This window comes from Lissotriton helveticus, chromosome 7 (genome assembly GCF_964261635.1).
Source record: "Lissotriton helveticus chromosome 7, aLisHel1.1, whole genome shotgun sequence".
Classification (NCBI taxonomy): Eukaryota; Metazoa; Chordata; class Amphibia; order Caudata; family Salamandridae; genus Lissotriton; species Lissotriton helveticus.
Window position 1 is genome coordinate 1,357,913,857 of NC_136068.1, and position 20,239 is coordinate 1,357,934,095.

Consider the following 20,239-nt stretch of genomic DNA (forward strand, 5'->3'; position numbering starts at 1 on the left):
GCAGACTGTAAAGTGCTGACAATGGGTATCCCACAATGAGGAGCCAGGCAGGAGGCCTAATTGCAGGACAAAATGTGTCTCATTGCAACTGGAACAAGTTGAAGTATCCCCCTCCCCTAGGCCTCCCCACACCCTCCCTGTTAGCCCAATTGCAAACAGACACCATTCTTCAATGGGATCGGCAGGGGCACAAGACGTTTGGTGGTGGGCCCCATATTTGTGGGCTGAGGGCAAGGCCCTGGGCCGCTGCCCATACCTAGCGCTGGCCCTGCCCAGACCTTCAACCATCAACGCACTTTAAACCATTTTTTTCACGCTGTCCTCTAAAGATCTGGAACTTGTGTCCTCCCGCTATTATCATTATCCGATCCCTCTCGCGGAAACATGAAACTCATTCTCTATCGCTGTAAATTCACCTCTCTTGCAGCCTCTTCTACTCTGTTTAATAATCCTTAAAGATTTCTCTGTCTGTTGATGCTTGAGACAAACAATGCTCTCAAGGCTTGATTGGCTATCTCATTAGTTATCTCAGTTACCTATTCTTCCTGTTTCCTTGTTATCTGATCCATCTCAGTACCTCTGATTCTGTCCTAACCAACCCCATTCTACTAATCAGCTTCTATAATGTGTACATTTTTGTTTTGGGTAATTCCCATATTCATTTATTAAAAAGAAGTTAGACTGTTTTCTGCTCATTTTAATGTTTCAATGCAACTATTACCCTGTTTGATTTTCTTATTTGCCTTACCAACGTAAACATTTTCTGTATTTCTACACACCCTTAAACTATTCTAACATCTATTAGCTCTGCCTTATACTAAGGACCACTGAAATTATGTGTTTGTGCCGGCGCTGTGTTTATCATATATCTGTAGCATTTGCCACATGATTCGTCATATGCTGCATAATCTGCAGATTTTAACAAAAACAGCTTTGTTTCTAGCTCAAACGGGTCAAAAGTTACAAAAAATGAAGCAACACTGGTTGCGCACAGTGGAAGACAAAGGGTTGGCTGGTCTCCTTTCTTTTGCTTATTTCTATGTTGGGGCGTTAATTAAACTGGTTCTAATAAGGTGCAATCTATGCCCAGTGTTAACAAGCGTAAAATGACAAAATAATGAAGTAATACTATAAGAAAATGTGCTGGACTATGCCTCATAATTTTTCTTTTCTTGCAGCATAATTTAGTGAACCCTGCAGCATATTTTGGCCCTCTCCTGCCATATAATTGGGGATAGGAGTTGGCCTAACAGCTAGGGCGATCGACCTCGGACCTGGGGATCTGAGTTCGAGTCTCGGTAACGACGCCTAAAACCTCCTGTGATTCTGGGCAAATCACTTAATCTCCCCGTGCCTAAAATGAATGTGTGTCCTCGTGTAACGTAACTGGTGCTATGTAAAGCGCTCTGATACCTGATTCAGTTCGCGCTATATAAAACTCTGCAAATTTTTTTATATATATATATATATATATATATATATGTATATATATATATATATATATATATATATATATATGAAACAATCTCAACTTTCTCTCGCCTGGAGCCCAATCACGGATACCAAACGGCGCAGAAGAAGAGAGGAGACCCAGGTGCAGGTGAGCAGTGGTTTATTCAATCGTGATGAAGGCGCACCTCCGCATAACGTTTCGGCCTTCACAGAGGCCTTGGTCACATTATATATATAATTCTATTGGCCCTGTTTATACACATAATTTTTAGGTCGAGCTTCGATCGACCTGTTATGGCTCTTCTGTGGGGTTTGGCACATTAACCGATTGCTATTGGTTGTTATCTGTGGCATTCAGAAATGCTGGATTGCTATTGGAGCATTTGTGTAAATGTCCCTCATTTGTGTTCTTAGCTCCCTCTCTGCCGATTTCACTCCAAGAACACTTAAGTTGGCTATCACACTGTAGAGGGTGTGTTGGCCCCTCCTCCTTAACTTGTTTTAGTTTGCCTGGTCATGTTTTTGCATGCCTCCAACATCCAAGCTCTCAGTGCCGCCTACCCCCGCCTCACACACACACACACACACACCGAGGAATGCTAACTGGATTGAAAGTCGTAAATTGAAATTATGGCAGAGCCAGTCACGAGCTATCTTCACTGCACAAATGGTCTGCCGTCCCAATGTACCCTAACAAATACTTTTTTTTTCTTTAAAGCGCAGTGACATCGACTTTAACTTTAAATTGCCGGCAGATCCCAAGAGCCCCTGGCAGGGCAGCACTTTGAGCAGCCGCATAGGCACCCACAACTCACTGCTACCAAGAAATGTAAAAGCCCACCTAATGCTGGTAAAACGCTCAACATTTGTGACTATAAATATATATATATATGTATGTATATGTAAATGTATAGCGCTATTTATAACAATCGCTGTAACTTGACAAATTGCGTGACCTATTGCATTGTATTTCAAATGCTTTAAAAGAAAATAAAGTGCACGTTTAAAATACATCCCGTAACAAAAGTGTGTATGTTTAAAATACATACTGCTACGAAGCAGAGCAGCTGCGTTTTTAGGGCTCGCCTGCTGGGCGCATGCGCCTAGCTGGCGAAGCTCTATTGGGGCTTATTAGGGCTCGCCTGCTGGGCGCATGCGCCTAGCTGGCGAAGCTCTATTGGGGCTTAAACAGACTTTACCGAACTTGGCGATTTGGTGCTGTGCCCGTGGCTTTTAGGTCAATGCGCTTGCGCATTGACCTAAAATGCGCGTGCACATCACCAAATCGCCGTCTGTTCCCTCAGCCGCACTCCCCCCACACCTTTGAAGTGAAGCTTAGCTTCACTTCAAGGGTATCCGCTCCCCCCGCCCCCTGCATCACACGTCTCACGGCCAGCAGGCCGTCTCGTATTTCTCCTCCCTCCCTCGCCTCCCTCCCTCAGCACGGGTACAGTCGGGACCACTTGCTTTCAGTGACAAATTGAGGTTTTCTTATATAACGGATCTAAACCAAACTCCCGCCTTCAAATAGCTAGAGTTTGGAGCAATGATGTTAGTTTTTTTTAAGGATTTATTTAAATTATGTTTCGAAGAGTAAACCTTTCAAATAATGCTGAGCTACATGCAGCTGTTACTTTTATTTTTCCTTATCGCCTGATATTTTCAGTTGTTTGTGTGTTGAAATTTGAGGTAATTGGGATATTTATTTAAAGGGCTATTTTTGAATGCACCCTTTGTTGTACGAGTTAAAGCTCTACAGCTCTTGGCTAAATCTGCTTAATTTCCCTTTAATCTCTCAATTGTAATTTAGAAACCTATTACTTCATTTATAGTTTTAGTTATTTCCGCATCAAACATTTTGACGTGTGTGAACCTTTGCGCGACGTAGTCCAAGTGATGAGCTTGAAGCGCATTTGCCTCTTTTTACACATGTAATGGGCTTATTTAAATTGTCCTCGTGCCTTTTTGAATGTAACCAACAGTTGCTGGATTTTACTTTGAGGTTTGACAGTGCTGCTGATTCAGCACTGGGGCGATTTTGAAAATGTCTTCACGTTTTCAAATAAGCAGAGAAAGTTTACTGTTGCCAGACGACGATGGTGTATGTTTTATATGTTTTAACTCCCTGTTTCTGCAGCTGTGACTGGTCGCTTCGGGTGACACCCCTCTGTACTCACCTTGTGGCCTCATCGTGCACATGGTCAGTCTGACCTGCTCAACACACTTCAGATTTTACTCCTTATCCTTGAACTGTGTGATTTGGACCACACCAAGAGGATGGTTACTTTCTGTGACAGCTTAAATTAAGGGTGCAGCTTAAATTAAGAAAACCAAGCTTGTATGACTGAGTAAAGTGCGCAGCCCAATGTATTGACAAGTGGTATCAAGTTGACCGTCCGGTTGAGCGCGACAGTGTGTTTATCCATATGCAGTTGGCCCAGACACCGCATCCACCACCACCACCCCCACCACCACTACATCCACCACCACATCCACCACAACCACCACCCCATCCACCACCACAGCATCCACCACCACCACCGCATCCACCACCACATCCACCACCACCGCATCCACCATCACATCCACCACTACCACCACATCCACCATCACCTCCACCACCACCACCACATCCACCGCATCCACCACCACCGCATCCACCACCACACCCACCACCACTACATCCACCATCACATCCACCACCACCACATCCACCATCACCTCCACATCCACCATGACATCCACCACCACCACATCCACCACATCCACCACCACCGCATCCACCACATCCACCACCACCACCACCCCCACCACCACTACATCCACTACAACCACCACCGCATCCACCACATCCACCGCATCCACCACATCCACCGCATCCACCGCATCCACCACATCCACCGTATCCACCACCACATCCACCGCATCCACCACCACATCCACCATCACCACCACATCCACCATCACATCCACCACCACCACCACCACATCCACCATCACCTCCACATCCACCATGACATCCACCGCCACATCCACCACCACATCCACCACCGCCACATCCACCACCACTTCCACCACCACATCCACCACCACTTCCACCACTACATCCACCACCACATCCACCACAACCACCACCCCATCCACCACCGCATCCACCACCACCACCGCATCCACCACCACCGCATCCACCACCACCGCATCCACCACCACATCCACCACCACATCCACCATCACCACTACATCCACATCCACCATCACCTCCACATCCACCATGACATCCACCACCACATCCACCACCACCACATCCAACACCACCGCATCCACCACCACCACCGCATCCACCACATCCACCACACCCACCACCACATCCACCACACCCACCACCACAATCACCACCCCATCCACCACCACCACCACATCCACCATCACCTCCACATCCACCATCACCTCCACATCCACCGCCACATCCACCGCCACATCCACCACCACATCCACCACATCCACCACCGCCACATCCACCACCACCACCGCATCCACCACCACCACCGCATCCACAACCACCACCACCACTACATCCACCACCACATCCATCACCCCATCCACCACCACCACCGCATCCACCACCACATCCACCGCATCCACCACCACCGCATCCACCACATCACCACCACATCCACCACCACCACCACCACATCCACCACCATCACCACCACATCCACCATCACCACCACCACCACATCCACCACCACCATATCCCCCAGATCCACCACCACCACATCTATATGTGTGTGGCTCTGTGTGTGTGTAGGTGCAAATGCAATGTTCTTGGATTTTCATCACAATAAAATACACTGAACATAATCTTCACAAAAGTTATTTACAAACGTTTAAGCTATTGCCATTATAAATTACAATAACTTTTATTTAAGTATTAATTATTTACAAAATTAAAAGCCATTGTTATTTGTAATATCAATACATCTAAGTCACGTAAATACAACACACATTGCATTACAAATGCTATAGGTGTCACATTTGCAAAAGTTAAAACTATTGACATTGTAACTGACAAAGCTATTAATTTTGCTACTTTCAAAACCAACACATAAATAAAAAAAGTGTCATTTACAATACCAATAGCTCAAACTTTCCTAATGCGAGACCTATTGCATTTCCAATGCTTGTTCTTTTAGTTGCTCTGCTTTGTTGCAGTATGCATTTTACACATGCACACTGTTGTGGTATATATTTTAACCGCACGCATACTTTATTTTTTTTTGTTGCGTTTACGTCATTTCTAAGTCTAAATAGTGATGTACACATTTTACTTTTCACTTGGGTTTGTCCCATTTCTGCCACACGATTACACTAGTTTAAGCACAACATGGCGATCTCGCGGCAGAGTTGCGGTATTGTTTGTCTTCATTAGTGTAAATTGGTGTTTGTGGGTATATTGTGCTTTGAGCAAGGATCAGGGTAGGTAGCCTGCACTTATTTGCCTATTTCCTATTTCTTATTTCTTATGCGGATACGCCAGTCACACCGTTTTGTAGGGGTTAAGATGCGGACTCCTGTACTCTCTTCCTCCCTGCCAATGTTGTCTGTTTGTCTATTTGCTTGAGGGGACACTGTAAATGTTGTATACTGGGTAACCCCCGCATCGCCTCTCAGCTTTGTTATTGTCAGTTTGTGCCCTCTCAGGCAAGCGAGCCAGCCAGCCAGCGACCATCTCATCTCCAACCAGTGACATTTCTTTGGATTTGTCATTCAATTTTTGTACTGTGCGGATTTGAACTGCAATTCAGAAAAGGCGAACTGCAGTACATAAAAAAATGACAAAAAGGCTGTCAATTAATGTTTTAAGTCTTGCTTTGTGATAGAAACTGGGTTAACCAAGTTGCATAAGTTTGTTTCTTAAAGAGGGGCGGAGCTTGCCAGCGCCGATGGCGGACGCTTGATTCCTCAGCTCCGCGCCATCGCCTACACTATCCTGAATTTCTCCTTTCTTGATGGGCCCTTCGGGGCAAGAACCACATCATCCGCTGTCCGAAGGACCCCAGTGTCTGGTGCGGGCAAAATTGAATCCGTCTGATCTGCACGGAGCTGCCGGCGAGGGGTCGAGACTACCGACGGACTAGGCCGCAGATCCGCGGCCTCGAGTTGGACGCACGCCGGCTGGCGTGACTCGACGTGCGGCTACACTGTGGGGCTCTGGTCTTGCGAGCGCCGGAGCTCCGCCGCAACTTGGGAGACGGACTTGAGGTCCTGAAGCGAAGCACGCTGTGCCGAGTACCGGCCTTCCTTGCCACTTCACCCAGATTGGGAGCGCGACGCGGGTGCCTGGAGGGGGTCCATTCTGAGGTGAGCGGGGGCTTTCTGTGAAGCCCCAGATCGGTCGCCCCACTCCCCTCCCCCCCTTGTGCTGGCGGAACGCAATTTTGGATGCTTGGGCTGGAGCGGAGCTAGAGCCTATCCTTGTGTTACTGACCACAGTACCCTCGATGTCATTGAGGCCCCTACGTGCCTGACCGGAGGGACCTTCGCCGGTGGAGGCGGGGTGCCTCAGCGTGCCTCTATACCTAGGGGGAGTGCAGCCTAGCCCCTACGGATTTGTATTGGAGCCTGCTGGGAGTGTGCAACGCTGCACTGCACGGAAGGAGTGGCCGAGACACCTAGCCTTGACGCAGACACACAAAGGAGATTGAGACTAGGGAGGCCTGCCGTGATCCACCTACTCAGTACCGTAGCGGAATACTGCTGGGGAGGAGTAATAAGAGTGGCGCCATTCCTGTTGCCGGTTGCGTGGTGTCTTCGTTACCTTGAGGTGACCAGTGCCTGGCTTAAACATGGGCAAAGGGGACAAGACCCAAAGTAAACTCCTCTTTGAGAGCCGTCGTGCCAAATCCTCCGAGACCCAAGAAGTGGACACTGCACCCACGCCTAGAGGCGCTGAAGGCACAATCTACTCGGACATTAAAGCTCTGCTAGTCACTATGGAGAAGGGCCTGCAGATAGTATGGCGTCCATAGGCACCAAGATCAATGCCCTCACCTATCGGATGGACCGCATGGCAGAGCGTGTGGACAAGCACACGGAACGACTTGACATGTCGGAGTGGCGCCTGACGGAAGTAGCAGAAGCCCAAACGGAACTGGATAAAGACCGCAAACAGATTGGCAAGCTCCTGCAAGTGATACAAGACAAGTCGGAGGATTTGGAGGCCCGCTCACGACGCTCTAACATAGGAATCACTGGAATTGCGGAGACGACGCAAACTGGGAAAATGGAGCTCTTTGTTGAGAAACTCCTCACCTCGCTAGTGGGGGCAGACGCCTTCTCGCCAATGTTCATCGTAGAGAGAGCACACCGCTCACTGGGCCCTCGACCCCGCCCGGGGTTTCCCCCGAGACCTATCATCGCAAAACTGTTGAATTACAGGGATAGGGACACGGCCCTGCGGATCGCCAGAGAAAAGAAGACCCTGCACTATGAAGGCTCAGAAATCTCCTTATACCCGGACTTCACAGCAAAGGTGCAATAAGAGGGCAAAAATTTTGCCCCCTACAAGAAGCAACTGCGTGATCTCGGTCTGGATTATGCCATGCTGTACCCAGCGAAGTTAAGAATCAACCGGCAAGGCCATTCACATTTCTTCACGGACCCGAAGGATCTCCAAAAAAACCTTGAAGGTGTGGTCTAAGGAACGTCGGGGAGACCCTGACAGCCAGAAGGATGGAGAGTGCAACAGCAGCCAAGTGGACGAACAAGAATGAGAGAGACGGGCAGCATGATGTCCGGACTCTTAGACGAGACTCTTTTTGATATGACGCCTCGGACCGGACCTGGAGTTCGGGATTGATAGGGACACCTCTCCAACTCCTGTTTGAGGACTGAACGCGGGCGTCCATTGCGCCCACAAGAGCACAGATTCACCGGCCTATGGGTGAGAACATTCCGAGCTATATAGTTTTTGACAGCTAATGTACAAACATGTTGGAAATTACGTTTAGGCATACCGCTCCTTGGTGGGTGGGTAAGAGATTAGACCTTGTACACATTATAGAGACTGTATGAGGATGTTGAACTGTATCTGAGGTGTTTAACAGTGTTATGCTGGTTCATGTCGAGATAGGAATGTATGGCGATGGCGCTAGGGGTGGTCAAATAGTCGGAACTTACCAAAGTTACTGACTGTTTTTCTGGCAAACTCGGCCCTAGCGCTGTGTGCATCTGCAACTCCCTTGGGAGCTACTTTGCGTTCTCAGGGAATTTAGAATGGGGTGGGGTGCTGACATGCTAGGCCGAGTTGGGGTTGGTCTGCTGTGGGAGGGGGGGTGGAAGTGTTTTGGGATGGGAAAGTTCAGTCCTTCAGGGGAAGACATACCGATATCCTTCTTGCACAGGGATACATGGCGCACGCAGGTGGCGTCCATAACAGCGGCACTCACAACTTGCACTAATGATGGTAATGGCGGATAGTACAGGTAGCACACCTTCGCCCAGGCTTAGGTTACTCACGTGGAATGTACGCGGCCTCAACGACCATAGAAAGGTCAGGAAGGTAATTAGCTACCTACAGCGCAAACATATTGATATAGCACTAATTCAGGAGACTCACCTTCCCAATAGCAGCAAGATGCTGAAATGTAGAGGACTAGAAGGGAATATAGCTGTTGCGGGTTTTACTACACACGTTAGGGGTGTCATGACATGGGTGAATCCAAAATCCACACTAACACTGCAAACCCTAGAAGCCGATCATCGAGGGCAGATACGTCATTTCCAGGTGAACTGGCCTTGGCCTGACATTGGTAATTGTTAACACTTACGGCCCTAACTTTGACTCTCCTGACTTCTATCGGACCTTGGCGGTCAAGGCCCGACACTACGATCCGAATATCCTTTGGTGGGGGGAGATATGAACCTCACTCTTGACCCCGCCCTTGATAGGTCAGCTGGCCCGCATCGTAAACCATCGGCGGCAGCTATGGAATTACAGAACACTATGACCTGCCTGGGCCTGGAAGACGTCTGGCGGTCCTGCCACCCACAGCAGGGAGGTTATACACATTATTCTGCTTACCATGACATCCACACCAGAATAGACTACTGGCTGGTCCCCTCCTCCAGAATGTGTATGATCAGTGAATGTAGGGTACTCCCTAGAACGCTCTCGGACCACTCTCCTGTGCTACTGGAGCTACTAGCTCCGGGCAGATCCATCCCCGCATTTACCTGGCGGTTCCCGCCATACTCTTTACTGGATCCGGTATTCAGGAGTGAATTGGCCGAAGCTATTGAAGTATTTTTATAAACTAATTTAGGCTCGGTCGAGAGTTTTTAAGTCATCTGGGAAGCTTTTAAAGTGTATATACGGGGGGTGGCCATGTCTAAACACTGGGATACTAAAGTCCATTAGGAAGACCTTGAGAAACAGCTTGGGGCCCTGGAGGAGAGACAAAGGCAACATGCAGATGACGCGGTGGAAGCTGAAATCAAAAAGATGTTGGCCGAGTATCACGAGGAGGCGGATAGGGAAATTAAACACATGGGGAAGTATGCCGTGGCTAGAGTATATGGAGAGCGTGACAGGCCTAGCGCGTTGCTTGCCAGGATCATTGGAGGGACGAAAAAACGGCAACATATTACAGAAATAAAGTCACTCAATGGGGACATTCTTACTGATCCCTTAGATGTAGCTAACACATTTAAGGCCTACTACTCGGAGCTCTACACGTCACAGGGTGGGGACCTTGAGGATAACAGATGACTACCTTGGCCATATCGACATTCCCATGTTAACGAACGCCCATAGGGAGTTCCTCATGCTACCCATAGAGAAAGACGAGATAACTGATGCTTTGTCTGGCATGAAGTTGGGTAGTGCTTCTGGTGCAGATGGCCTTACGGCGGCCTTTTATAAAGCTTTCAAGGACAAACTTATCCCGCACTTGTCGGCTCTTTTTGATGACATGTGTGAAGAGCAGTCTGCCGGGGTCGATGAGAGAGGCGTTACTTGTAACGATATTGAAGCCGGGCAAACCTAGGGAGGAATGTAGCTCATACAGGCCTCTCTCCTTGCTAAATGTGGACACAAAACTATTTGCCAAAGTATTAGCCACTCGATTGGCTCTTCTGGCACCTGAATTAGTGGCCCCCGAGCAGGCGGGTTTTATTCCAAGCAGGAACTTGACATATAATATTCGGACAGTCCTGGGCACGATACAGCATGTCAGACAGGATGGAAAGTCGTTGGCGGTCTTCCTGGACATGGAGAAGGCCTTCGACTCCGTTGAATGGGCATTCAAGTCAAGTCATAAGCTTTTATTCGATTTGGGAAATACAAATCATACAAGCATAAAAACATATAAAAGTAGTTCATTATATACATATTTGTTCTAAGTATAGAGTGACTCAAGTAATCTCGGGAATAATACATAGTGAGGATGAGAACATATAAAGGCAAACGCTGGGCAACAATGCATGGTTAAAGGTAAAATATGAAGCCAAGTTAAAAAAGGTCATGCATGTACAGACAGGAATAGATATAATTGTCACATAAAGTGCTATCCTGGCAGCTGTACATTTAAATGCAGAAATTCCTGTATAGCTCGGGGCAAACAATAGTACAGGGTTAAAAATATGATTTAAATGCAAAAGTTCCAGTATGGCTCGGGCAAGCAATGATACAAAGTTAAAAAGTGATATACTGTTAAGACATATATGTACAGACAGGGATATATAAAGTTATGGGAGCACTATGCTCTTCCTGGCAGCTGTACATTTCAGAATAAAAGTGGCAACAAAGAAACAAATGTCCACATTCTCTAGGGAAGATAATAGCTCTAGGGCACTCTTTGAGGATCGGATATTATATTTTAAAAAGATAGGTTTTAGATACCTTACCCTTAAGAAGTGATAAAATTTGCAAAAAAGTAGAAAATGACAACAGCTCTGGCGTGAGGTATTGTCACATGGGCAAGGAGTCTCGGATCTTATTTTCTGATCTGGGAATGCGACAAGATGATGTACAATGCCCAACCTAACTCGGGTTAGTACAAATTGATGGGAGGGACGGGAAACGTTCGAAAGGTAGGCTTGAAACCCCGGAGTTAGGTTTAGTTCCTTGTAAAACTTCACGGAGGCTAACTTGCCATACACCTTTTCTCGCCCTTTCTTTTTAAAATTTAGAAATGTTTGTTTAATTTCTTTTTTGGGAATTGCAACCACCAGTTCGGGGTCAAGGAGAACATCTATTTCAAATAGAGTTTTATACCAGAGATGAATGTATTTCAGCCATTGGATACGTGATGAGTAGTCCAATCCTATACAATCAAGAATAATTTCTTGAGTGAATCGAGTCTCTGGCTTAGCCCAAATAGATCGCCACAATAAGAGTGGCCGAACGGCTGCTAAGTCAGAGATAAACTCGATCCCTACCTCATCATGAATTAGTTGGACAGAGGCGGAGGGGGGGGACACATAATCTTTTTAGAAACTTGTTTTCATCTTTTTGTAGCGAAGGGCCCTCAATATGACCCCACACTCCCGCCCCGTACAGTGCAGAAGAAACACAACGTATGTTATATATGTTGGTCATGTCAGAAATACTTCTCGAACCAAGCTTGGATGCAAATCGGAATATGCTACTGGTGGTCCGCATCATTTTCAGCCTTATGTTGTCAAACTCGGGTATCCAAGACCCGTCGCTGCCGTAAGTAATTCCCAGATAACAGAATGTTTTAACGTATGTCATCTTGTCGCTATCCAGGAAAAAACTATGCTTCAGTTTATTTACAGAGTGCCCACACAACATTATATAAGTCTTAGATTTATTCACGCGGAGCCTCCTATTTTGAATAAACTGCGCGAATCTGTCAATCGGTCGCTGTAACCCGTTCTAGGTGCGAGATAAAAGAACAGCGTCGTCCGCATATACTAGGATTGGAACAGGTTTGCCTCCAATCAGGGGAGCATCTACTGCAATATCAGTCAGGATGCTATCAATATGGTTAATAAAAAGGGAAAATAAAAGAGGGGCCAGTACGCAACCCTGGCGAATACCACGTGAAACTTTAAAAAACGGCGTACATTCGCCTAGGGTGCCATAGCGAACCTTACAAGATAGTTTCTCGTAGAGCCTGGCCAAAAAATTGACTATTTCCTTCGGTGCCCCTGACTCTAGCAAAACCTGCCAGAGAATAGCGTGATCAACTAGGTCGAACGAGCTGCTCAAATCAGCAAAACATAAAAAAAGGTTGCCTTTTTTAACTACAGTATATTTATTAATAATAAGGTCCAAATTTACGCATTGCTCCAGAGTGCCCATACCTTTCCTGAAGCCGTATTGCACTTTTGTTAAAATATTCGTGTCTGTGGCCCAAGTTTCTAATCTTTTGAGCAAAATTCTGCTCATGACCTTTACTGAGGCGTCCAGCAAAGAAATTGGTCGGTAGTTGGAAGCCTCTGATTTACTGCCTTTTTTAAAAAGGGGTATAATAACTGATTGGCCCCAGGAGGGAGGAATATTACCTTCTGCTGCACAGTTAAAAGTCCTCACCAAAATAGGAGCCCACAAGTTTGGTTCTGATTTTAAAAGATCGATGGGTACCCCATCAGGGCCCGGGGCCTTCCCCCCCTTGCTATTGGAAAGCCCTTCAAGGCCCTCCTCCAGGGTTACCTCCAAAGATAAAGGTATCCAGGAGGTGGACTCAATAGCTGATGCAGTTAGGGATGTCCCTTCTGGGTTCAAAATATTAGTGAAGTGGGTAATCCACTCATTACATGAAACGTAGGAGGTTATTTCCGGACAACCATCAGTGTTTAGAAAGGGGCTGTTAATTGTTTCCCAGTAGAGTTTACAATTTTTGGTCTCGGCTGCTTCCTTCAGCTTATCCCACGCTTCACACTGTAAGACCCTTTTCCTTTTAGAAATTGCCATTTTATAGTTGACCCTTAGTTGTTTTACACCATTGCTGTCTCGAGGTTTGACACCTAGAGCTTTTTTCAATTCCCGTAGGGCTACTGTACATGGTTTATCAAACTATCCCCATTTTGTAGTTCTGTTAGATGGGGATTTCTTAGTAAAAATGCCTTCCATGATGGTATTAATCTTGATAAAATGTGACATCAAGAGATCAGGGTTAATTACATTTTTTAGGCAATAACTAATTTCAGTTTTGCAACTGACTATGACCTCCCTCTGTTTAGCCATAGAGCTAGTCCCAGACCATTTAATCCTCGGGCCATTAGGTCTGATCGGAACTATTTCAGTAGAGCAAGTTTCTCCTGTCGCTAATTTTGCACCCCGTCCCGGTAGGGTAACGCAGATGCTGTTGTGGTCACTGAGGCTTTCCTCTCTGATACAAAGATTTAGAAAGTCTCCTGTACTGGAGAACAAAATATGGTCAATGAAAGTCCCAGCATCCCTCCCTGTAAAAGTGGGGCAGATATCGTTCAAGCTATTTTTGTTACAGCTTAATAGATGTAAGTCTAGTTTAATTAGCAGTTTGTTAAGAATTGTGCCATATTGGCAATGTGGGAAATGGGGGGAATCATCGCCCTCACCCATAACCCCCCGATGATTTACTATCTCCGTTCCAAAGCCACAGGGATTCCCTTTTGACAAATGACAGGGCTGCAGATTAAAGTCCCCTGCCCATAGAATGTCTGCCCTTCTATTTGCGATGCCCAAAACCCTTGTGATTTCTTTTTCCAGAGGGAATAAAATATTCCCTCTGGATGCATCAAAGATGTTATTATAAAAATTGACAAGGACCGAATCATTTCCCTTGCAACATTCGACCCTCACTACCTGGCTATGGGTTCCCACATTTGTGCTACTTCTCACTTTGCAGTTACACAACTTGTTGGACAGGAGTAGCAGAAGGCCCCCCTTAGCCCTACCTGAGCTGGATTTAGTGGCATTAAGGCAATGGGAAGAATAGCCTTCTATATTTATTTGCTCTTGGCACCAAGTTTCTTGAAGGAGGATTATATCAAATCCTTCCCCTATAAACTTGGGCCAGAACGGGGTGTTCAGTTTTCCTGCAATTCCGGCAATATTCCAGGAAATAAGGGTGAGATCAGCAAACTCGGTTGGGCCATATGCAACCAGCTTCGGTCGGGAGGCCCGAGCTATGATCAGGTTATCCACCTTGGCACTCACACATGGTGCAGTCTTAGGAGCGCCAAGGACCATGCCTGCTTCATTACTATTACATGGAACATCTCTCAGCTGATACCCATCTACAAGTCCACAAGTAGGGACCTGGTTGTTACAGGGGTAGGATTTGGGTGGGAGGGGTTCTAGGGGGCTGCCTTCCTGGACGAGAATCTCCTGTGTGGCCTCATGTCCACTACGGGAAACGCGGTCCATAGAAGGGACTACTCGATCACTAGGGTAGATTTGTTGCATACATGCATTTGACCCTACCTCCCTGTTGTCAAACTGGTTTGATGATGATAAAACACAAAGTCAATCGACCATCTCAAGACAATCGAATCTGTTGCTGGTAAGAATACCTTGCCACCCATCGCCCACAAAATTGCCTTTGTTGGGATACCGGGGGCGAGGCATCCATCCCCTGCTCCTGTTCTTTTGGGTAAGCCATGGACCTCCAAAATTCCATAATTGTTCTGGAGGTATAACCCAGTTTGGAGGTGGAATTGGGTGATGATAGTTATATACGGGGCGATAGAAAAAGGAGAGTCGGTGGGCGTCGATTCCCCCTTTCTTCTCCAGGTCTGGCCACGAGCAAATATGGTTCACGGTGGACGCATCTTCACAGGTAACAATGACGCAGTCCCCCTGGATGCTCTTGGGACTCGCCCCCACCCATGGGACTCTACGCACAGATGATAATCTGCTGGTGTTTGGGGGCTGTAATGGTCTATTGATACTAAGCCATTGAAGGATTTTGTTCATAAGGGACCAGGATTGTTCGGTTGAATCTGCTGCTAGTTCGTGTACCCCCGTAAGAATCACAGTAAATGGGGTTTCCTCCGGTGACAGATGGACTGGGCGTTTAGATCTGGACCCCCTCTTGCCCTCTAAAGGATGTGGTTTTGATGGCACAGGAGGTTTAGTTTGGGGTAGCTGCGAAGGTACCTTGGCCGTGGTAAGATTATCAGCTGTTGGTGGGACAACAGGGGGTTTGGTTTGAGGTGGCTGCGAAGATACCTTGGCCGTGGTATGGTTAGCAGCTGTTGATTGAACGACGGGGGCGGGAAGGGAAAAATGTTGCTGACTAGATGAAAGTGACTGGGATGGGGATTTAGCTTGTGATTTAGATTTTGCACGGTTATTTGGGACTGATGATATAGGGGTTAAGGGCTCTTTTGTTTTGGACTGGGCTTTAGACACTACATGCGAGCTATCTAAGTTAGCTGGTATGACCCCAGGATTCACCGCTATCGGGGCCCCCCCAGGTTTGACAAATCCCGCCCTATTCTGGATGGATTGTTTATCAAGGAGTGTGGCGAGTTGCTTTTCAATTGCCATAATGCTCCGTTCCAAAGGTTGGAGATAGTGTTTTAATAGGTCCCTAAATCTGGCAAAAAGCTGCGAAGTATCGCAGTCAATCGGCCTAGAGCCACCCTCTTGATCTATGTCCAATGTAAAACATTGTAAATTAGACGGAGAAGGTTGTGCAGAGTTGTTACTATAATGGGCGTTCATAGATGGTGGTACAGTAGACCCTTTCTTGTTTTTAAAAGTGAGAGGGTGACTAGTGTTATTCCCCTTATTTGGGGGTTCGGGTTGCTTCGGAACAGCGCCTTCTCTGACCCCCTTGAGCCGGGTTACTTCTACAGGATCTTCTTGCTGAAGTCGCTCAAGGTCCGGTGTAATCTCAAGGCTCCCTGTCGAGTCCAATTCCAGCGACAGGTTGGTGACAGATAAATCAACAGCATTAGGGATAGCATGGACTTGGACTGTAGTACCATAAGGATTGGAATAGGAGAATTTGATGGAGGCGGTGTTAGCGCAGTTGCCAAAGGGCCCATCGAGGATCTCCGGGCAATCGCAAGGTCCTGAGACACCCTACGTTCTAGCAAGGAAATGCTTAAATTAATGGCCTCAGTAGTTGTTGAAATTAACTTATCAATTGGGCCTGTGATCAAGGCAGTTTTTTGTGCAGTCTTACTTCTTGAGCCCCTAGTCATTGTCAAAGTGTTCAGGATCTAGTTCCTGTGTACGCAAATATCCAAAGACAGTACCTTAGAATGAGAGGGCGGCTTCTAGTAAGTAGAAGCCAAGGGGGGTGGCCCAGCCCAGCCTGGTACAGCCTGGAACGGCCTGAAACGGGCCCGCCCTTGGCCCGGGCTTCGCCCCGGGCTGCGACCCACGCGCGTCCCGCGATGCGCGTTTGTGGACTTACTTAAGTACCTGTTAGGTGAGAGGGGGCGTGGCACTGGGAGGGGGCGCGGCTCACGCGGGAAGAGGACACAGCTGTTGATGTTGAATGCTGGTCCTCGCAGTCCCGGGGCCGCGCCTCTCACCTCCTCTGCGGCCTCGCTGATAGACACCTCCTCACGCTGGAACCAGAAAGGGCAAGATAACTTGAAGGCTACTCCTGTAGCAAAGGGCAGGATACGCAGTGAAAATCCTCAGAGCGAGCGGCTCCCGCGAAGCGGGGGCCGCGAGAGGTGAAGAGCGCTTTGGTGGGGGCGGGCACTGGAAGGGGGCGCGGCTCACGCGGGAAGAGGACAGCTGTTGATGTTGAATGCTGGTCCTCGCAGTCCCGGGGCCGCGCCTCTCACCTCCTCTGCGGCCTTGCTGATAGACACCTCCTCACGCTGGAACCAGAAAGGGCAAGATAACTTGAAGGCTACTCCTGTAGCAAAGGGCAGGATACGCAGTGAAAATCCTCAGAGCGAGCGGCACCCATGGGCATTCATGAGGAAGGTTTTATTGCGAATGGGTTTGGGACTACCTTTCCTCCAAATGATAGGAGCACTGTATTCCCGACCGTGTGCCTGGCTCAGATTGAATGATTTGGTTACAGACCCTTTTCCAATTACAAGGGGTACCAGGCAGGGATGTCCACTCTCGCCTTTGTTATATGCCCTTGTGGCGGAACCCCTGGCCTGCGCCCTACGGGAGTACCATGGTAACGAGGGCATATGCTTCCCAAACTATAAGATTGTGGTGTCAATGTATGCTGATGACATTGCTCTATGTCCGTGACCCTGATAACAACTTACCATCGGTCCTCAGAGAAGTAGTCAGTTTTAGCGCATTATCAGGACTGAAGGTCAACTGGTCGAAATCGCTGGCGTTCCCCCTGACTCCGGTCACACAACCCACTACCGTGGAGTACCCACTCCGCTGGACAACTGACACGGTCAGATATCTGGGGGTGCAACTATATACAGACCCTGATACCATTTTTAGTGCTAATTACGGAACGGCATTCAGCAAGCTAGAAGATTATGAGGCTACCTGGTGCAGGCTCCCACTTTCCCTATTGGGGCGAATTGCCATTATGAAAATGGTTGTGCTCCCCAGATTCCTATTTCTATTTACATCCATCCCGATGGTTCTTCCTAGGGCATTCTTCCAGCGGCTGTAACAACTATTGACAAAGCTTGCCTGGGCAGGCGGTCAGCCCCGTGCGAAATGGTCGCTCCTCACCCTCCCTTGCTCCATGTGAGGGCTTGGTGCGCCTGATCTAGAATTGTATTACAGGGTAGCGCAGGCCGCTCACCTGCACACTTGGATACACGGGAAACGAGACATACCGCACGTGAAAATGGGGACCCTGTTTGCCCGGCCTCTCTCACTCCTGCATACGGTTTTCGAACCGACAGATCGTAGAACTGGAATACTAGATTCAATTTCGTCCACGAATCACACGTGGTCTAGTCTTTTGCAGGCGCAAAATGGTGCACTGTTGTATTCCCCCATCATGCCTATAGATTGGGCCCGATGGCTGCCTCCTCTCCGGGAGAGGGGGGTGGTAACTGAAATGCAGAAACTGAACATTAAGGTGGCGGGAGATCTATTAGTTGATGGAGTCGTCAAGACTTGGGAGCAGGCAGTAGTTGGCCTGGAATCGCCATCACTTCTAATGAGGTTCCAGTTTTATAGAGTCCGCCACGCGCTTTCTGAGCTCTTGGGAGGGGACATGGCAGAGCCACCGGAAGTGAGAGAACTCACATATGTTATCAAGGCCACCTCTCCCCAGAAATTGCTGTCTCGCTTATACGCTCTATCGCAAACACATAGAGAAAACACGTACACTAAAGCACGACTAGCGTGGCAGTCTGATCTACAGACGGTATTGGATGATGACATGTGGCGATACTGCTGCACCAACACTAGGAAACTTTCATTGAATGGTCAACATAGGCTGATACACTTCAAATTCCTAAATAGAATATATTACACGCCAGACAGACTCTGCAGATATGGCCTTAGAGCCACAGCGGACTGTGAGAGGTGTCACGCTCCCGATGCGGGATTCCTGCACTTAGCGTGGCAATGCCCTGGAATATGGGACTTCTGGGATAAGATCTTCACTGAAATTAGCGCAGTTGTAGAAATTGACATACCGCCGGACCCTATGATGGCCCTGCTAGGCTACACCAAACAGCTACCGACATCTGCGCGTAGACTAGTGGGCATGGGGCTATTAATAGCACGCAAGGTAGTAGCATGCTGCTCCGACTACTAAAAGATGGGCACATGAGATGGTATACTGCTGGTATACTGCTGTATGCAATCTGAGAATTATTGCGAACTCCACACCCTCACCAGTAGACCCAGAAACTTCTGGGGGCTTTACCAAACTTATCTTACGAATAAAGTAGTCGAGGCAGCTGACACAGAGGCGCAGGGAAGCAGAGTCTGACTGGTGTTGCGGGTGACATACCTGGGGCACCGAGTGCGCTGCTGGCCTAGAGGGTAGGTGCCATGGAGGTTAGTGTTGTTAATGACGGGTACTGTCTAGATTATATAAATTGGCAATGTTTTGCACTGTGAGCGCCGCCTGCCCTGCTTAATGGGTTGTTGGCTAAATGGCTGTGTATTCCCTTGAGTGTAGGAGGATGTTTGATAGATTTCATGAGGGTGCACTTGTATCTTGGGGGTGGGAGGGAGGCTTTGGTGTTTACACTCTGGGTCACTGTTTGTTACCCTTCCAAAATTTTCAAAATAAAATAAAAAAAAAAAAAAGTTTGTTTCTTAAAAACGCTGCAGCTGAATAAAATATGTTCTTTAAATTATAAAAAAATGTTTTAGTTATCCTACAAAATACATGTGTATTCTGCAAGTGATTTACAAAAAGAGAATTCAGCGCTTTACCTCAAGCTTTTTCTCTTCTATAGTTCCTAAATACGAAAGGAAACACGTCCTTTTTCCAGTTTAGAATTAAGCCAGCTTGTGGTGGGCCCTACCCACATTGCCGGACACTTGCTTGACCCTGTCTTTTCTAACATCCCCTCTCTTTTGGTCAAGACTCCTAGCCCGGTGTGTTGGTCTGACCATTTTATGGTCTCCATCTCCTTCCTTTTGTCAGAGCCAGTGCCTAGAGCTGATCCTAAGGCCTCCTTTAGACGATGTTGGCATAAACTTAAACTGGAGGACTTCCTGGCACTCTGTCCCCCTGTTCCAGCTAACGATCCAGATTTGGGGTACAAATCACTCTGCGACTGGATCCTACATGCCCTAGACACTCTCATTCCAGCTAAATGGGCCAAGGGCCGCTGCTCCAATTCTTATCCATGGTTCAACGATTCTCTGGCAGTCTTGCGCAATACTTGTAAAAAACTGGAACGGGTCTGG

At 47.6% G+C, this 20,239-nt stretch overlaps 1 protein-coding gene across 4 annotated transcripts in view; it reads right to left on the minus strand.

Moving 5' to 3' along the window:
• The window catches only part of PIK3R6 (phosphoinositide-3-kinase regulatory subunit 6), a 745,472-nt gene that overhangs the window by 72,766 nt on the left and 652,467 nt on the right, over positions 1-20,239 (minus strand). The gene's annotated exons all lie outside the window — the stretch shown is intronic.